This window comes from Kogia breviceps, chromosome 2, assembly GCF_026419965.1.
Source record: "Kogia breviceps isolate mKogBre1 chromosome 2, mKogBre1 haplotype 1, whole genome shotgun sequence".
Lineage (NCBI taxonomy): Eukaryota > Metazoa > Chordata > Mammalia > Artiodactyla > Physeteridae > Kogia > Kogia breviceps.
In genome coordinates this window covers 110,263,196-110,277,736 of record NC_081311.1, presented here as the reverse complement: position 1 = coordinate 110,277,736, position 14,541 = coordinate 110,263,196, and the positions used below count along the sequence as shown (strand labels likewise).

General features: G+C 38.5%; 1 long non-coding RNA gene across 1 annotated transcript in view; it reads left to right on the top strand.

Annotated features, from left to right (window-relative positions):
• Window positions 1-7,320, top strand: part of LOC136793593 (uncharacterized) — a 179,705-nt gene extending 172,385 nt beyond the window's left edge. Inside the window, exon 5 of the long non-coding RNA XR_010839106.1 lies at window positions 7,292-7,320. This is a non-coding gene — a long non-coding RNA (uncharacterized lncRNA). The remainder of the gene's footprint in view (window positions 1-7,291) is intronic.
• Window positions 7,321-14,541: the final 7,221 nt, after the last annotated feature.

Sequence of the window (14,541 nt, the reverse complement as noted above, 5' to 3'; positions counted from 1 at the left end):
TAGGGGAAAGGCAGAAAACCTTGCTGTCTTGGACGGGAGAAGACCCACTGCTGCTTGGAGGAATGTAAAAGAAAAGCCTGTCCCTGGGGGGAGGACAGAAAAGTGCTGGGCCAAGGACATTTGAGACCTCCTTCTACTGGAGGAGGGCAGGAAACACTGTTCTGCAGAAGGATCTTCTGAGAAACAGGACAGAGTTTAGCTGCTATAGGTAAGAGATAGTATCACTAAGCCCCACCACCAAGACCCAGTGACACAGGACTTACCTGAGACTGAGGCTGGACCAGGACAACAGTGAGCCTCCTGGGCCTCTGTCCCCAGGTAAAAAGCAACCTCTGTGCACCACAGGGAGAGGGCAACAATGTGGAGAGAGACACTCTCTGAGGTGCAGGCAGGGATGGCTGAAGGCTGAGCATAGAGTGGGAAGAGAAGCCTTCTCCAGCAACCCATCATTTTGTGTGCTGAGTGGAGGATAAACTGTAAGGAGGTGAGAATCTTGGCAGAGAGATCAGGTAAGCAGCTCTCTCAATAATCCAGCTGAGAAAGGATGGCAGCTTGGCTAGTGTGGCAGCAGTTGAGTGAGTGTGAAGTGATGTGGTTCTGATAATGTTTCCAAGCTAGAGCCTGCAGGGAGGGCTTGCTGATATATCAGATATGAGATGTGAGAAAATAATAGGAATCAAGGATGACTGAGGCTTTTGGACTGAGCTCCTAAAAGGTAGTAGTATCATTTACTAAGTTTGGGAGGACTAAGGTTTGGGGGTAAATGAAGAGTTCCCATTATTTACTCTAGACAGCTATTTGCAATCATTTAGAAGCTTCATAATTATCTCCACATTGCCCTTCATATCCTGTGTAGATGGGAGGCCAGCCCTGCATATGAGGGGTGCAGAAGAACTGCAGGCAGCTTCCTTCTCAGGAAGGTGATTCTTCCATGGAGAATGGAAATTTTCCCTGGTCCTTTTATATCAGCTGCCCTTGCTTTCTTGATTTGCAAGATGAGGAGCTTTTCTCTTTATCGATAGTCTTGATTGCCCCTTTGGTAGGGTAGAAAATGTACCCTGAGACTTTAGAGATGATATTTACCATTGCGCTTCAAACCTTGTTAACTAGATCTGTAAATTTCATGGTTCCTTCGTCTTTTTATGCCATCCTCCCTTCTCCTCCATCTTACAGAGTCAGCAGTGCCTGCTGATTCATATGCTAACATGTCTTTTCAAGTAGGAATTACAAACTTTATTAGAGGAAAGTGGAGAATTTGAGGATCCTGTGAAGCAGTTGCATTATTTGGTCCCTCAGAACCCTTTAAGATGCACACAGTTGTGTTCCAAAATATAACAGGTTTGCCAATATTATTTCTCATTGGTTTAAAATGGAAGGGACAAACTGCCCTTTCTCAAGCTAAATTTTCATGGTGTTCTGACTAAGCATAGCTATTAAAGTAGTGCTTAATTGCTGGGGGTTGGGAGAGTGGTAGAAAGACTTTCTTCAAAATGGGGAATGTTTAGGAGCGGGGAGCATGGAAACTTATATACAGCAGCCTTCTAACCACTGGGATTGGAATCTTGAAGGCTGAGAATCTCCAAGTGAGGGCTTGCTGACAGTATTCATCAAAAACCTGAAATGCGTGTTAAATATTCAGCTTTTGGGGCCCCATCCTAGATCTCCTGCTTCAGAGTTCTGGTACTAGGGGAGGATTTGGTATTTTTTAAAAGTCCAGTTGATGACCCCAAGATCAGGTCTCTGCAGTGTGTCCTGCAGCTTCTGGTTTTCTATTTATGTCTCCCCCAAATAGTCATATTTGCCAGGCATTAAATGTTAACTGCATATCAAGCACCTTGCAAATATTATATGCAAAATTTCACCCTGAGAAGAGTGTATATTCACATTCTTCAGATAGGAATCTGACTTAGAGAGGTTGAGTAGCTTGCTCAAGTTGACACAACTGATGAGTAATAAAGTCCCCATAGTACATGTAAAATACCAACTTCCAAAAACTAGAATACATTTAGACCATAAAATAGTACTGAATGAGTTTAATCTTTCTTTGATAATGCCAGTGGTACTTGTAGTACCTTAAGGTTATTATTTTAAACCTCAGTTATCATTAAATGGTATTGAACAAAGGAATTCTATTCATTTTAGTGTTCTTGTTCTTTGGATAATTAATAACAGACAATACATAGAGTTGGATATGACAAAATTGAGTGTTATGTTCTTCTGTAGATTCAGAGAACATTCAACTCTTCCATCAGATTTAGAGAATTCCCTGGCAGTCGAGTGATTAGGATTCTGCACTTTCACTGCCAAGGGCACAGGTTCAATCCCTGGTCAGGGAACTAAAATTCCACAAGCCCCACAGTGTGGCAAAAAAATAAATAAGTAAATAAAATAAACAATAAAATTAAATAAATAAAAAATTAAGAAATCTTCCATCAAATCTAGTCATTCTAGAGGTAAGGACACCTTATTTTTCACAGGCTTTATGCTACCAGATGTTAGTGGTTTCCAAATCTGGCTTTAAAGCAGAATCACTCAAATGGATCATAGGTTTTAAAAGGCTGAAAAATTATTAAAGTACAGATTCCTGGGTTTTACTGCTAAGGATTTTGATTTGGTGGGTCTTAGGTGGAGCCAGAGAATCACTGTTTTGAAATCTTCCAAGTGATTCTTGTGGAAGCCATGTGTGAAGTACCTGGTTCATGAAGAAATTTGAAGATGATACTAGGAGTATATAGTCACTCAAAATGCCTTCCATTTGTAAGTTCTAGAACTCTAAAAATTTGGGGGGGGGGAACAGCTACTCATTTGGATTCTTCCCTTTAAAAACGGCTTTTACAAGGATCTCGACTTTGTGAATATGTGAAACTAGGGCATAAGGTATTGGTGGCTTCTGGTGCTCTCTGTCTGGCGGGAGTGAGAATGCATAAAAGAGCTTGTGAGAGATGAAGGAAGCAGAAGACAGCAGGCACGTGGAACGGTTCCGAAAATCAAATGAGGACCACCCAAAACCAAACTGGTCCATTTAGTATATGTAACTAAGGTTGGTGTTGTCTCCACATCACTCTTTGCTGTTTCCAAGTTAATCTGCATATTTCCAGGATCCTTTGAGGGTAACTCCTTTCTTAATGTTCTTGGAAGGAAGGGGGAACATTGCTTCCTGCTATTACCTTAAACCATTTCCAGTGACTTGGAATTATGAGACTTGGCATCCTGTTTTGTGGTATCAATAACTCCTACTCATTACTTTTCAACTTTAAGGAGAACATGATTTAGGGACTGTGAGAAAATAGAAAAAAAAAAAAAAAAGAGAGAAATTATGTTCACTAGTGAATGTCTCCCTGGTGTGATCTGAAATGAGGAAGCACTCCAGACCACTGATGCGGATATGTTTTTAGAGGGAGAAGGGTCTTAAACTCCATAATATTCCAAACCAATAGCATTTTTTTATGTGTTGTATGGTACCCTGAATATTTTTTATCATGAATCCGATAGGTATATTCTTTCTGAATTCTTAATCAACGGCTCTGTTATTCTTATGTTATATCCCAGAAATAAAAATGTTTATATATGTATTAGTCAACAAACAAACCATTTTCCCCAATCTGATGGAAGTACTTTATCCTGATGAAAATTAATTTGATCACTTTTTTACCAAAGGATAGAGGGAAGTACTGGCGATCTGCAGCTTGGGGACTGCTGCTAGTTTCCAGGTTACCAATATGACATAGAGACAGGTGCTGTCTGCTTATCAGATATCGCGTGAGGGCGAGCCAGCAGAATCCAGGTCCACCAATGGCCCCAAAGCATCTGGATTCAGAAGGAATGACTTGGGAAGAAAGAAACATTAGGGACAACAGCAGGAATATTCTGAAAGGTATAGTTGTTTCAGGGCTGGTTTTTAAATATTTTGATAAAGAATGCTGCTCTTCCTTTTTTCCTCAGTATTTAGATTCTCAAGTAACAAGGGACATGGGAATAAAGAATAAAGTCTACACATCCCAGACTCCATTATGATCATGTGACTAAGTTCTGGCCAGTGGGGTTTATGCAGAGTTACTTGTGAAGCTTCTGAGAAGAGTCCTTCAAAGAAAAGAGTTTGTCTCCTTTTTTTTTTTTCCATCTTCTGGCTGACTGGAGTGGTTGGGACTAAAGCAGCCATTTTGGAATATGATTAGAAGATGTATATAGAAAATAGCAGAACAACAAGATAAAGGAATCTTTGGCCTTGGTAATTGTGTATTCATATATCAGTTTGGCTGGTCCTGCATACCTGGAATTGTATGTGGAACAGACTACACTCTTATTTAGTTGAGGGAAATTTAGCATCATGGTAAAGAATAAAGGCTCAGAGACCAGATTGGGTTTGATTGAGTTTTGGGTCTATTTCTTACTAGCTATGTGACTTTGAGCAAATTAAAGTAATGAATTGTGCCTCTATATCCTCATTTATAAAATGGGCTACTGATAACACTTAACCCACAAGATTGCTATAAGGATTCAATGAAATAGTGTATATAAAATGCTTAGAACAGTGTCCGGCACATGGATTGCACTATATACATAATAACTATTATTATTATTTGAGCCACAATTATTTTCACAGTTTTGAGATCACAGAATAAGCTAATACTAGTGAATGCAAATGGTTGGTACATATAAATAGTGCCTGGCAAAAAGTGGGTGCTTAATTAATATTTTGAATGAATGAGTGAACTATTTCTATTTACCTTTAAGTTCACAAACTATAATAACCTGAAAAGTGGCCTTAAGAACACTGCAGCTTTCATTCACCCTTGAATTATGAGCAAAGCAATTAGAGATTAAAGAGGATTATTAACCTTGTGTTCTGGTGACACCTAGGTATAATAGTGTCCTTTTGGTATAGAGCCCCAGGACTCAGTAGTCATTCACCACTCACTAGTTCAGCAGCTTCTCAGAGGGTCACTGCTTTCAGTTCTCAATCCTGTGCATGTGTCACAGCGTCAGGCTATTAACCCATTGCCGGCTCCTCTGCTACTGGCATGTATGGTAGTCTATCCATGTGCCGCCAGCCATTGGCATACACTCAGAAAAGACCAATCTATTTAATATTACCCAAACAAAGACCATGGTTAGGAAGAAAGCCCACCTCCAAGAAAATGCCATAGCGTACTGAATTAAAAGAAGTACTTACTGGATTATTCAATAATTGAGGAAAAGGGTGCTTAGCCATCCTATATCTTTCCAAGCACCAGTAATTTGGGGTCAGCCAAACTTTAAGAATGAGTTCTATTTTGTTAGCTCTGCCTATGTTTATACTCCATATGTATGACATACTTTTTCAAGTAGTGTTGAAAGAGACATATGATTTCCATTCTATTATTTCCCTAAGTGAAGAACATGCCAAACTTCAGGGAAAGCATGTGATATCTGCAATATTTATAGATTCCTATGAAAAGCTTTGCTACTATATAGAGCATACAGTTAGTTTCAAGTTGCTCTTTTCTAACCAGTCCATATATTTTCTTTAAAGTTAACATAAATTTAGACATTATGCTACCTATAATTTGAATGCATCATAAAGAAGATGGAAGACTTTATAATAAAGGTATAAAATTGATAAAGAAATATATCTGAAGCAACAGTAGTATCTTCTTATACACACAGTTTAAAAAATTTCATTACTCATTGGCCCAATTTTGCATTTAAATATGAATTCATTTAATTTTTGCAATCAGGTAAATTAGTGAGAATGAATCTAAACAATATGCTTTAATTGCGTTTATAAATTATTCTCTCTGTACTACATGAGCATTCTTTCTTTTTTAGATATTGAAATGTAGTGTCTAAATATAAAGAGCAGTAACATCTGGTTCTAATTGCTGGTTTGAATAATACAGACAGACCTTCAACATTTCATGATTTTGAAAGGATGTGTTTAGTAGGAGGTACCAAGTCAAAGGTTGTAAAAATTTTATACCACTAAAAATAGTTGAAATATCACATGCATTTAAAATGGAAATTACCACTTTTTGAGCAAACAGTTCATCTCTGTGTAAGCTATATACACAGTAGAAATGGTTCATCAAAAGAAACTTTTTGCTTTTTTTTATATCCCATATACCATCATTCTTATAACCACAATACTTTGATTTTTCACAGATTCCATGTCTTATTCACATCCTGAAGTAAACGTTCAATAGTCACTGAACCCACATGTTGTGCAAGGTTTTATATTTAGGGTTGTCTTTTAGACCTGTTCTACCATAATAAGCTGCAGTGGAAGAGTTCAGTTGTCCTCATGGGTGACAGGCAGATGGGTTATTGTACTGCTAGAAGTGTGTGTGTATGTGTGTGTGTGTGTGTGTGTGTGTGTGTGTATCTTAGGTGTTATGTGTGACAGAATAATGTGTCTCACCAAAAAGTCCTGAGGAGTGTGTGTGTGTGTTAAAGCCTTTCTTCCTTCCCCTGACCATAAAGATCCTTCCCCCAATACTTGTCTGACTCACAATTCTTTTCTGAGTTCTGCTTTTGTGGCTTTATTGGTTTTAACACGCTTGAGAAAAAAATATAAAAGCAAACAGACTTTTATCCGGTGAAACTCAGTAAATAACTGTTGTCTTAATGTTTAAATCAATGGAAAAATCGTGTGTCTTAGAACATTATACAATTATTCCATTTAGAATAAAATCTAATATATATCTGGATTCAAGGTCTCCTTACAAAGATAAGCATTGCTCCCTTTCTTGAAAGCCAGTATACTCCCTGAGAAGGTCAGTGCTCTGAGTTCTCAGAAGAGGTCTCTCCATAGTTTGTTGGGCACCTGAGACCATCTGGGCCATGAATATTCTGGGAAGTTGAAAGTTAGCACTTCTGAAATAGTATTTTACAATTCATCTCGGCAGATTCCTGTTTTTAAATTATCAGTTGACCTGAAATTTTGAACTGATAGTTATGGACCATTTGAAATGGACCATTCTCTCTCTGCATGGCAGAACAGCAATAGTGGGTGCTTAGTGCTTAGTGGGTGGAGAATGCATGTTTAAGCACACAGGCTGTGGAACCAGACTTCATGGGCTCACACCCATGTTTTGCTGTTTATTAGATGTGTTGCCTTAAGCAATTGAATGAGCTTCTTTGGACTTCAGTTTTCTCATCTGTAAAATGAGGATAATAATAGTACCCACTTCATAGGTTGTAGTGATACCTAAATTAGTTAAATTACATTAACTGCTTATTATTACTGAGATTGTTTGGGACTCTTTTTTCATGACTTTATTGAGAAGATAGGATCAAAATCATCTCTCCACAGGCATAGTCTAAGAAGAAAGCTTGGTCAGGAAGGCAGGTGTGAAGGCGGAGAATTCAGGGAAGATTTTCGAGCCAACTCCAAGCCAGCACCGGCAATGACTCCCAGTGGGCCTTTTTTAGAAATAGGCCAAAGGCAACTAGTCACAGCTCAGACGTTTAACCCTCTGGACCCCAAAAGAGTGTGGATCTGCTCCAATGTCTAGAGGGAAAAAGAGCTTTCACCCACCAAGACCTCTTAGAAGCCATGTCTGCTAATAAGAGGTGAGCACAGGTTTTGTTTTCCCTTAAGGTTTCAGTGGACTCTGGACCCTGGGTTAGAGGAATTCTTGGATTCTTCCCACCATATTAATCTTTCTTCTTAACTCAGTTTCTTCCTGAACCAGAGACAGTGATCCTGACTGGAAGAACTTCACAGTAGTCAGTGTTTATATAGCACTCAAATTAGTACCTTATGCACTGTGAAAATGCCCCCAAAATATGACTGTTAAAAATACTGCCCCTGATAATCTCAGCTATAGTTAGCTTAAATAAAATTGGTTGAGCATATAACTAAAATGAACTGTTATCACACTTTGTTAATTTTGATCAATGGCAACTTTAAGGAGTTAACATAGCTATTAAAGTTTTGCTCGATTATTCTTATTAACATCATCCTTCTGGAAAAGTTCACTTAATTTAGAGGGAAGCCTTTGTCTTGGTAATGATTTGCAGTTCATGCCACTGCCTTGCTCAGGCCCTAATTATTTCTTAACTAAATTTGGAATAAACAGCTTCTGCCTTTGGGGCTCTTCATCCAAACTTCCAATCAGATCCTTTATCACTGCCAAAGTTGTTGTTTTAAAAATAAAACTCAAATCTGTTCCTATGACTCATTCACTTAAAACTCTTCAATAATTCTCCCATAATCTCAGAAGAGAGCCCAAACCTTTATCGTCTGCATTTGGTCCTTTATGATCTGATCCCGCTTTCTCTCCAGTCTCATCTTCTACTACACCTTGGCAAAAAACTCAGTTCAGCTAACACCCAGCTTTTTGCTATGTCCTAAGCTCTTTCTCATTTCTAGCTGGTTGACATGCTATCTTTCTATGTGGAATGCCTCCCCTACGTTGTCTGTTGGGTGATCCTCTCCTCATCCATCTTGCCTTCTTCGTGAGGCTTACATAAGCATCTGTGATCTAGGCTAGATGATTCTTATTTTGGGTTCCCATAACAACATTTCCATATCTCAATTATAGCTCTTATCATCTTGTGCTAAAATGGCCATTGCATGGCCAATGTAATGATTAATAACCATTAAAATTACATACATAAGATTATTTACTTACAAGGAAAGATGTTAATAACACATTGTTGACTGAAAAAAAGGTTAAAATGTATGTACCCTATGACTCCAATTTTTGTTAAAAAAAAAAAATATATATATATATGGATAAAAATCTCATGTGTATTCCCAGCCTAGATCTGTACTTAGCTTATAGGCAATATTTAAATGACATTGAATGAACCTAGCACAGAGGTTTGCCATTAAAGATAGTTAGGTAATGTGCTCACTGACACTGTGTCTTGGCCCATGAAGGGGAAATGACTACATGAGTAGGACTAGCTGTTGCTTAACCAAGGTGAAAGTTTAGATAAGCCAAAGGGCTATCTGCCCATCCTGTTCAGTCTGACATTTCTTTATGCCTGTTTCCGTAAGTATGTTCTGTTGTATCCTAGTCCTAAAATATACTTCAAAAAAGTATATAAACTTGGTCATAAACTTGACAAATGCCACAAGCTCTGTCTCCCTCTTAAGGCTCCACATGCACAAAAACATCTTAAAGTATCTGAAAAGTCATGCAATGCAGAAGTGCATTTAACTTTGCTTAACTGATAATTTCCTAGACTTACATGACCACAGGACTCTTGTATTTCATAACTTTCTTCAACATTTTGTGGAAAGACTGTCCTATGGAACACGTTAGGAAACACTATTCAGTACCAAAGACATTTAAGTGTAGAAGCCATGGGCTCAACATTTACGATCATTCTAATTTCTCCAACTCTGACACTGCACCCCTTTCTTCCATATTTTTTTCAATGCTTCTAAATATAGCTACATAGAACTGCAGAGAGGAAAGTTATCATCTTGTCTACCTTTGTATTAGAAATGAGAAGATGGAGTTCCAGACACCTTCACTGGCTTGCTTAATGCTAATAAGCCTGGTACAAGAAGGAGCCTGGTTGCTTGGCTACCAGTCTCACCATGTTCCAGTGTATCCAGTCCCTCCCTCTCCATGCCCAGTGAACTGCCTCAGCACTCAATGCACTTCAGCTGTATGTCAACTTATGTATGTCCTGAACGTTTACAACATTAACTTGGGTATGAGTAATCTTTGCTTTGCTTGCATGTTTGTTTCTTGAACTCTACAGTGATTTTTAAATTCCCCGATCAGGTACTAGTTTCTCAAAGGAAATAATTTTCAGTTCTTTATCTGAAGCATTTTTTTTTTTGGCTATGCCACGCAGCATGTGGGAATCTTACTTAGTTCCCCCACCAGGCATCGAACCCGCACCCCCTGCATTGGAAGCAGGGAGTCTTAACCATTGGACCACCAGGGAAGTCCCTATCTGAAGCATTCTGATGGAAACAACTAAAAGTCTCCTAAGAAGTGACCGCTAACAATTTACATGAGAAAATCATTAGCAAATAGAAAAAAATAAAATACAAATAATGAATACACTTAGGAAACTATTTAATTCAATTAATAAGCAAAGGAAGGTAAAATATAACCAAACCAGATAGTATCTTTTCATAAAATTTGTCAAAAGAATTTTTTATCGTTATCCAAGATTGTCAAGACTGAGGTGAAATAGGCACTTTCGTATTTATCCTAGGAATTATGCAGCTTGGAAAATATTTTTGTATGGAAATTTGGAACCTGTCTGAAACATTAAAACCCTGCCTGACGTGTTTTTGACCCATTCTGGGGATGCCTAAAACTTATGTTTGATTATTTACCCAATGTAATGTGCACAAATAGTATCACACAGATATTCAACAGGGTATTTTTAATGGAGTAAATTGGAAAATAGCTAAAAGGCAAAAAGAAGCATACTTTGACCTCAGGTCAAACGAACTACAAATACAATGTGTATTCCCAGCTTAGATCTATACTTAGCTTATAGGCAATATTTAAATAACATTGAATGAATACATTGAAACAAATCTGGAAGTACATACGGCAGAATGGTAACTGATTGATTGGTGGTATGACAGATCATGTTTTTCTTTGTTTGTTTTTTTATATTTCTTTTATACAATAAACAGATTTTTTTTTTTTTTAAGTAATAAAAACAGGGACTTCCTTGGTGGTACAGTGGTTAAGAATCCGCCTGCCAATGCAGGGGACACAGGTTCAAGCCCTGGTCTGGGATGATCCCACATGCCATGGAGCAACGAAGCCCGTGCAACACAACTACTGAGCCTGCACTCTAGAGCCCGCGAGCCACAACTACTGAGCCCACGTGCCATAACCACTGAAGCCTGCATACCTAGAGCCCGTGCTCCACAACAAGAGAAGCCACCGCAATGAGAAGCCCGTGCACCACAACGAAGAGTAGCTCCCACTTGCCACAACTAGAGAAAGCCCGTGCACAGCAACGAAGACCCAACGCAGCCAAAAATAAATAAATTAACAAATTAATAAATAATAAATAAATAACAAGAACACAGTTGCTCAGTTAAAATCATTTCCTAGCAAAGCAATAATCACCATTTAACCCACTTGCTCTGAGGTGCCTCTAATGTTTAAATGAAGATGCTCACATCTCATTACTTGTTTCCTCAGGGCTGCTGTGGAATTCTACCCATACCAGGCCCCCACTGACAGCCAGGCTTGTATTATTGACTGTCATTTTTAAGTAGCTCAGACTCTATGCTCAGAATTTCCTGAATGCCTAAAGAATAACAGCTCACCTGCAAACCCCATCGTGCTCAGCTTGGCAGGGCTCCCTTGTCACATATCATATTTTCCAGGAACATTTCTGTAGAGAAAAATGGCCCCCAATGAGCAACTGAAGCTTGTGTGTAGGCACTTAGAATTGACACATTGTGGAATGACTGGGAATTTATTTGGATAAATAGCCTGTAATATAGTCAGGGACTTCCCATAATTCTGAAGTCAATGAGGCCCTTGGTGGTTTTATTTCCCTCAATTCTGAGACAATGGGATTCACATAGATTATGGATTTATTCATTAAATGCTGAGTGTAAGAACTTGTCACCATCTTCTTTTGGGACAACTGAGCATGGTTCCTCTTGGTAAGTAATATGAACACAAAATAAACATTGCCAGCTATCTGTGTTCCAGTCTTCCCTGTGAGCAGCTGCAAGTTCAGCTGCTGCTGTATTCAAGTTAAGATTCTGCTCAGAAAGTAGTAAGATGCTTGGGCTACAGTATTTCACTGTGGGATGCTGTAATGTCAGGAACCCATACCAACACATTCCAGAACTCCTATACTGTGTGCTCCAGAAAAAGAGGCACAAAATTCCTTCCAGTGTGTGAACTCTGGACCTAGAGAATTTTGCTTTCGATCATTGATAACTGCTTTTATCTTGAGTAAGTCCCTTAACCTCTCTGAGCCTTGTTTTTCCATCTGTAAAAAAGGGAAACTATCAGTAGCCATCTCATAGGGTTGTTGTGAGGAATAAATTCAGTCATGTTTGAAATGTGCTTAAACGTGATTAGGAAAAAGAAACTTTTAAAAAAAGTGACCAGCATATCTTAAGTGCTCAAAATGTGAATTCCTTTTATTATCACAACCATCATCATTATCACGATGATCACCCCAGAGAAGGGGATCTAGTTTTACTGTCTCAGTTGTGTTTCAGTTGACATTTCCAGCCTCAGTTAAATGCTATAGGAAAAAAGAAAGAAACTTAGAGAGAGGCAAAGCAAGGTAGAAGGAGGAAGTGAGGGGAGAGCTATGGGGAGGAAAGGACGGAAACAAAAAGAGAAATATCAACGCCATTGAAGTTGTCTCAGGTCATTGGGTAGCTGACACCTACCTTAAATAAGTCAAAGGGCAGAATTTGGAGGGAGGGTGTTAACCAGCTAAACATTAGCCAGATGGCTACAGCAAGTTATTTTAAAGTAAGTGGGACGCATTCTTACAGCGATGCATATCTCTTCAGCTGTGCAAGATGATTGTTAATTACATAGCCACGATTCTCAATAGCTCCACGTTGTAAGCTCCTCTTCTTCACTGGTGGTGGGTGATGGTGATGATGATGATGGTGGTGATAGCACTAGTAGCTGTCAGTTACTGAGCCTCTATGTTGAGCCACACACCGCATTTTACAGGTGAAGACATTATCAGATGGGAAAACCAGAAATTAGACGGCCTCTGGAGATACCACACAATGGATATATACGTGTGCCTGTATGTTTCCAGTCCTTGGATCTTTCTGCCATACCATTCTGTCTCTCTTTTCTTCCCTGCAGGTTAAAAAAAATAGTTGGTTTTATGGTCCTCAGAATTTGGTAGATTGTTCTGCTGTCAAGTGCATGAGAGCAGGAGAATGGGGCAATGAGGATCAGCTTACTTTGATCTTAGAGCGCATACAGGTTTCTTACCAGAAACTTTTCACTTATGCAGGACACAAATACTGGATTTTCCTGCTACTTCAGTTTCCCAAATATTAGGAGTTCAGTGGGGATCCTTTCAATGAGAAGCTTCTTACTGCCTCTACCAGGTCAATTCTCTAGAGATTTATTTAACCCAAACTAATTTGTCTAAAACAAATACTATTAAAAGTCAGTGTGCCTAAGAGCATTTTTGGTTATAATAATTTTTACTGAATAATATTAATCACTTTCAGCATATTTCTCATATGATATGAGGTATGGAACCCCTTTTACATATTCTTCCCTTTTTAAAGTACTTTTCTGTTTTTCTTATCAAGGATCCCAAGCTTTATCCCAACTTATACACATTTCTGGGATTTAGATGTCTGCACATGTCTTGCAAATAGGTTGAGAAGTACAAGTCATATTATTTGCTTAAATCTTGAAGATGTTTCCTGGGAGAAAATTTATCCTGAAAAAAAAAGAAAGTAGCATGATTCAGGGACAAAGGAACTAGACACTGGGGGAAAGGACTGGCTGTTTTTCCACTTTGAAACCCAAATTATAAATCATTGCTTATTTAGTTAGTGCTAGATACAATTGTCTCTAAAGGTCAATCAGTCAAACAAGTATTTATTGCATGATTACGTGCTCAGTATGTAATTAGTGCTATAATTGGGTATGTGTAAAACGTGATAGCTAGCTACTCCATTTGTTCTTGGTTTTTGTATACCCAGAATCCAGAATAGTGCCTGATTTATGTACATGATCAATAACTAATTGATGGATAAGCTAGTGAGTGAACAAATGAATGAATCATACCCTCGTTGTGGAGACTACACAAATGAAAAACACCAGCAGTCTTTAGAGAAGAGAGAATGTAATTTAGTACTGAATTATGCATAGTGTGGTGGACTAAGCTAGTACTTGGGTTCCATTCCTACTCTGTCTTTGACTTATTCAGTGGCCATGGATGTTACTAAAATATGTGACGCCTAACAGATTTCTAAGATATTTTCAAGTTGTAATATATTTTGATTTCATAAAAATGAGTTCTGAAATATCCAAGATTTCTCATGTAGGAGGAGACAGTGAAGATTGGAACGATAGGGGAAGTCTTCCATGAAGAGATAATATTTGATTTGGGTAGGATTTTGGTTGGGTGGAAGAACAAGAAACTAGTAGGTTTCCTTCTGTGTAGCAGGTGCTTATACAAATATCACGATGTCAAGAGGTAGCTTAAGCACCATTTTTGTAGACAAGAGAAAAAAACAGTATCTCCAGCTGAGTTAGAGAAATAAGGATTGGAGCCGGGACAGTCACACACTAAATCCTTTGCTCTTTCCTGTGCACCCCATTAAGGAGACCAGGTGAGGGTTTGTTATATAAGCAGATCCTAGAAATTTGGTTTTGTATTTGTATTGCTTTTGCAAATTAACTCTTAGCTAGGGAAGGTTTCTCACCAAAATGAAGTTTTGTCAAAATTTCCATCTGTGGCAGACAATGTTAGTTGCTTCTTCAATATCTGTTCTATCTTTCTGTTTTTCCAGAGGAAATAAATATGCCAAGTTAATAATATATGATTCCCTAGGCTCACTTGTAGCTAGGTGTGGCCACCTGGCACATTTTCCCCAGTGTGCTG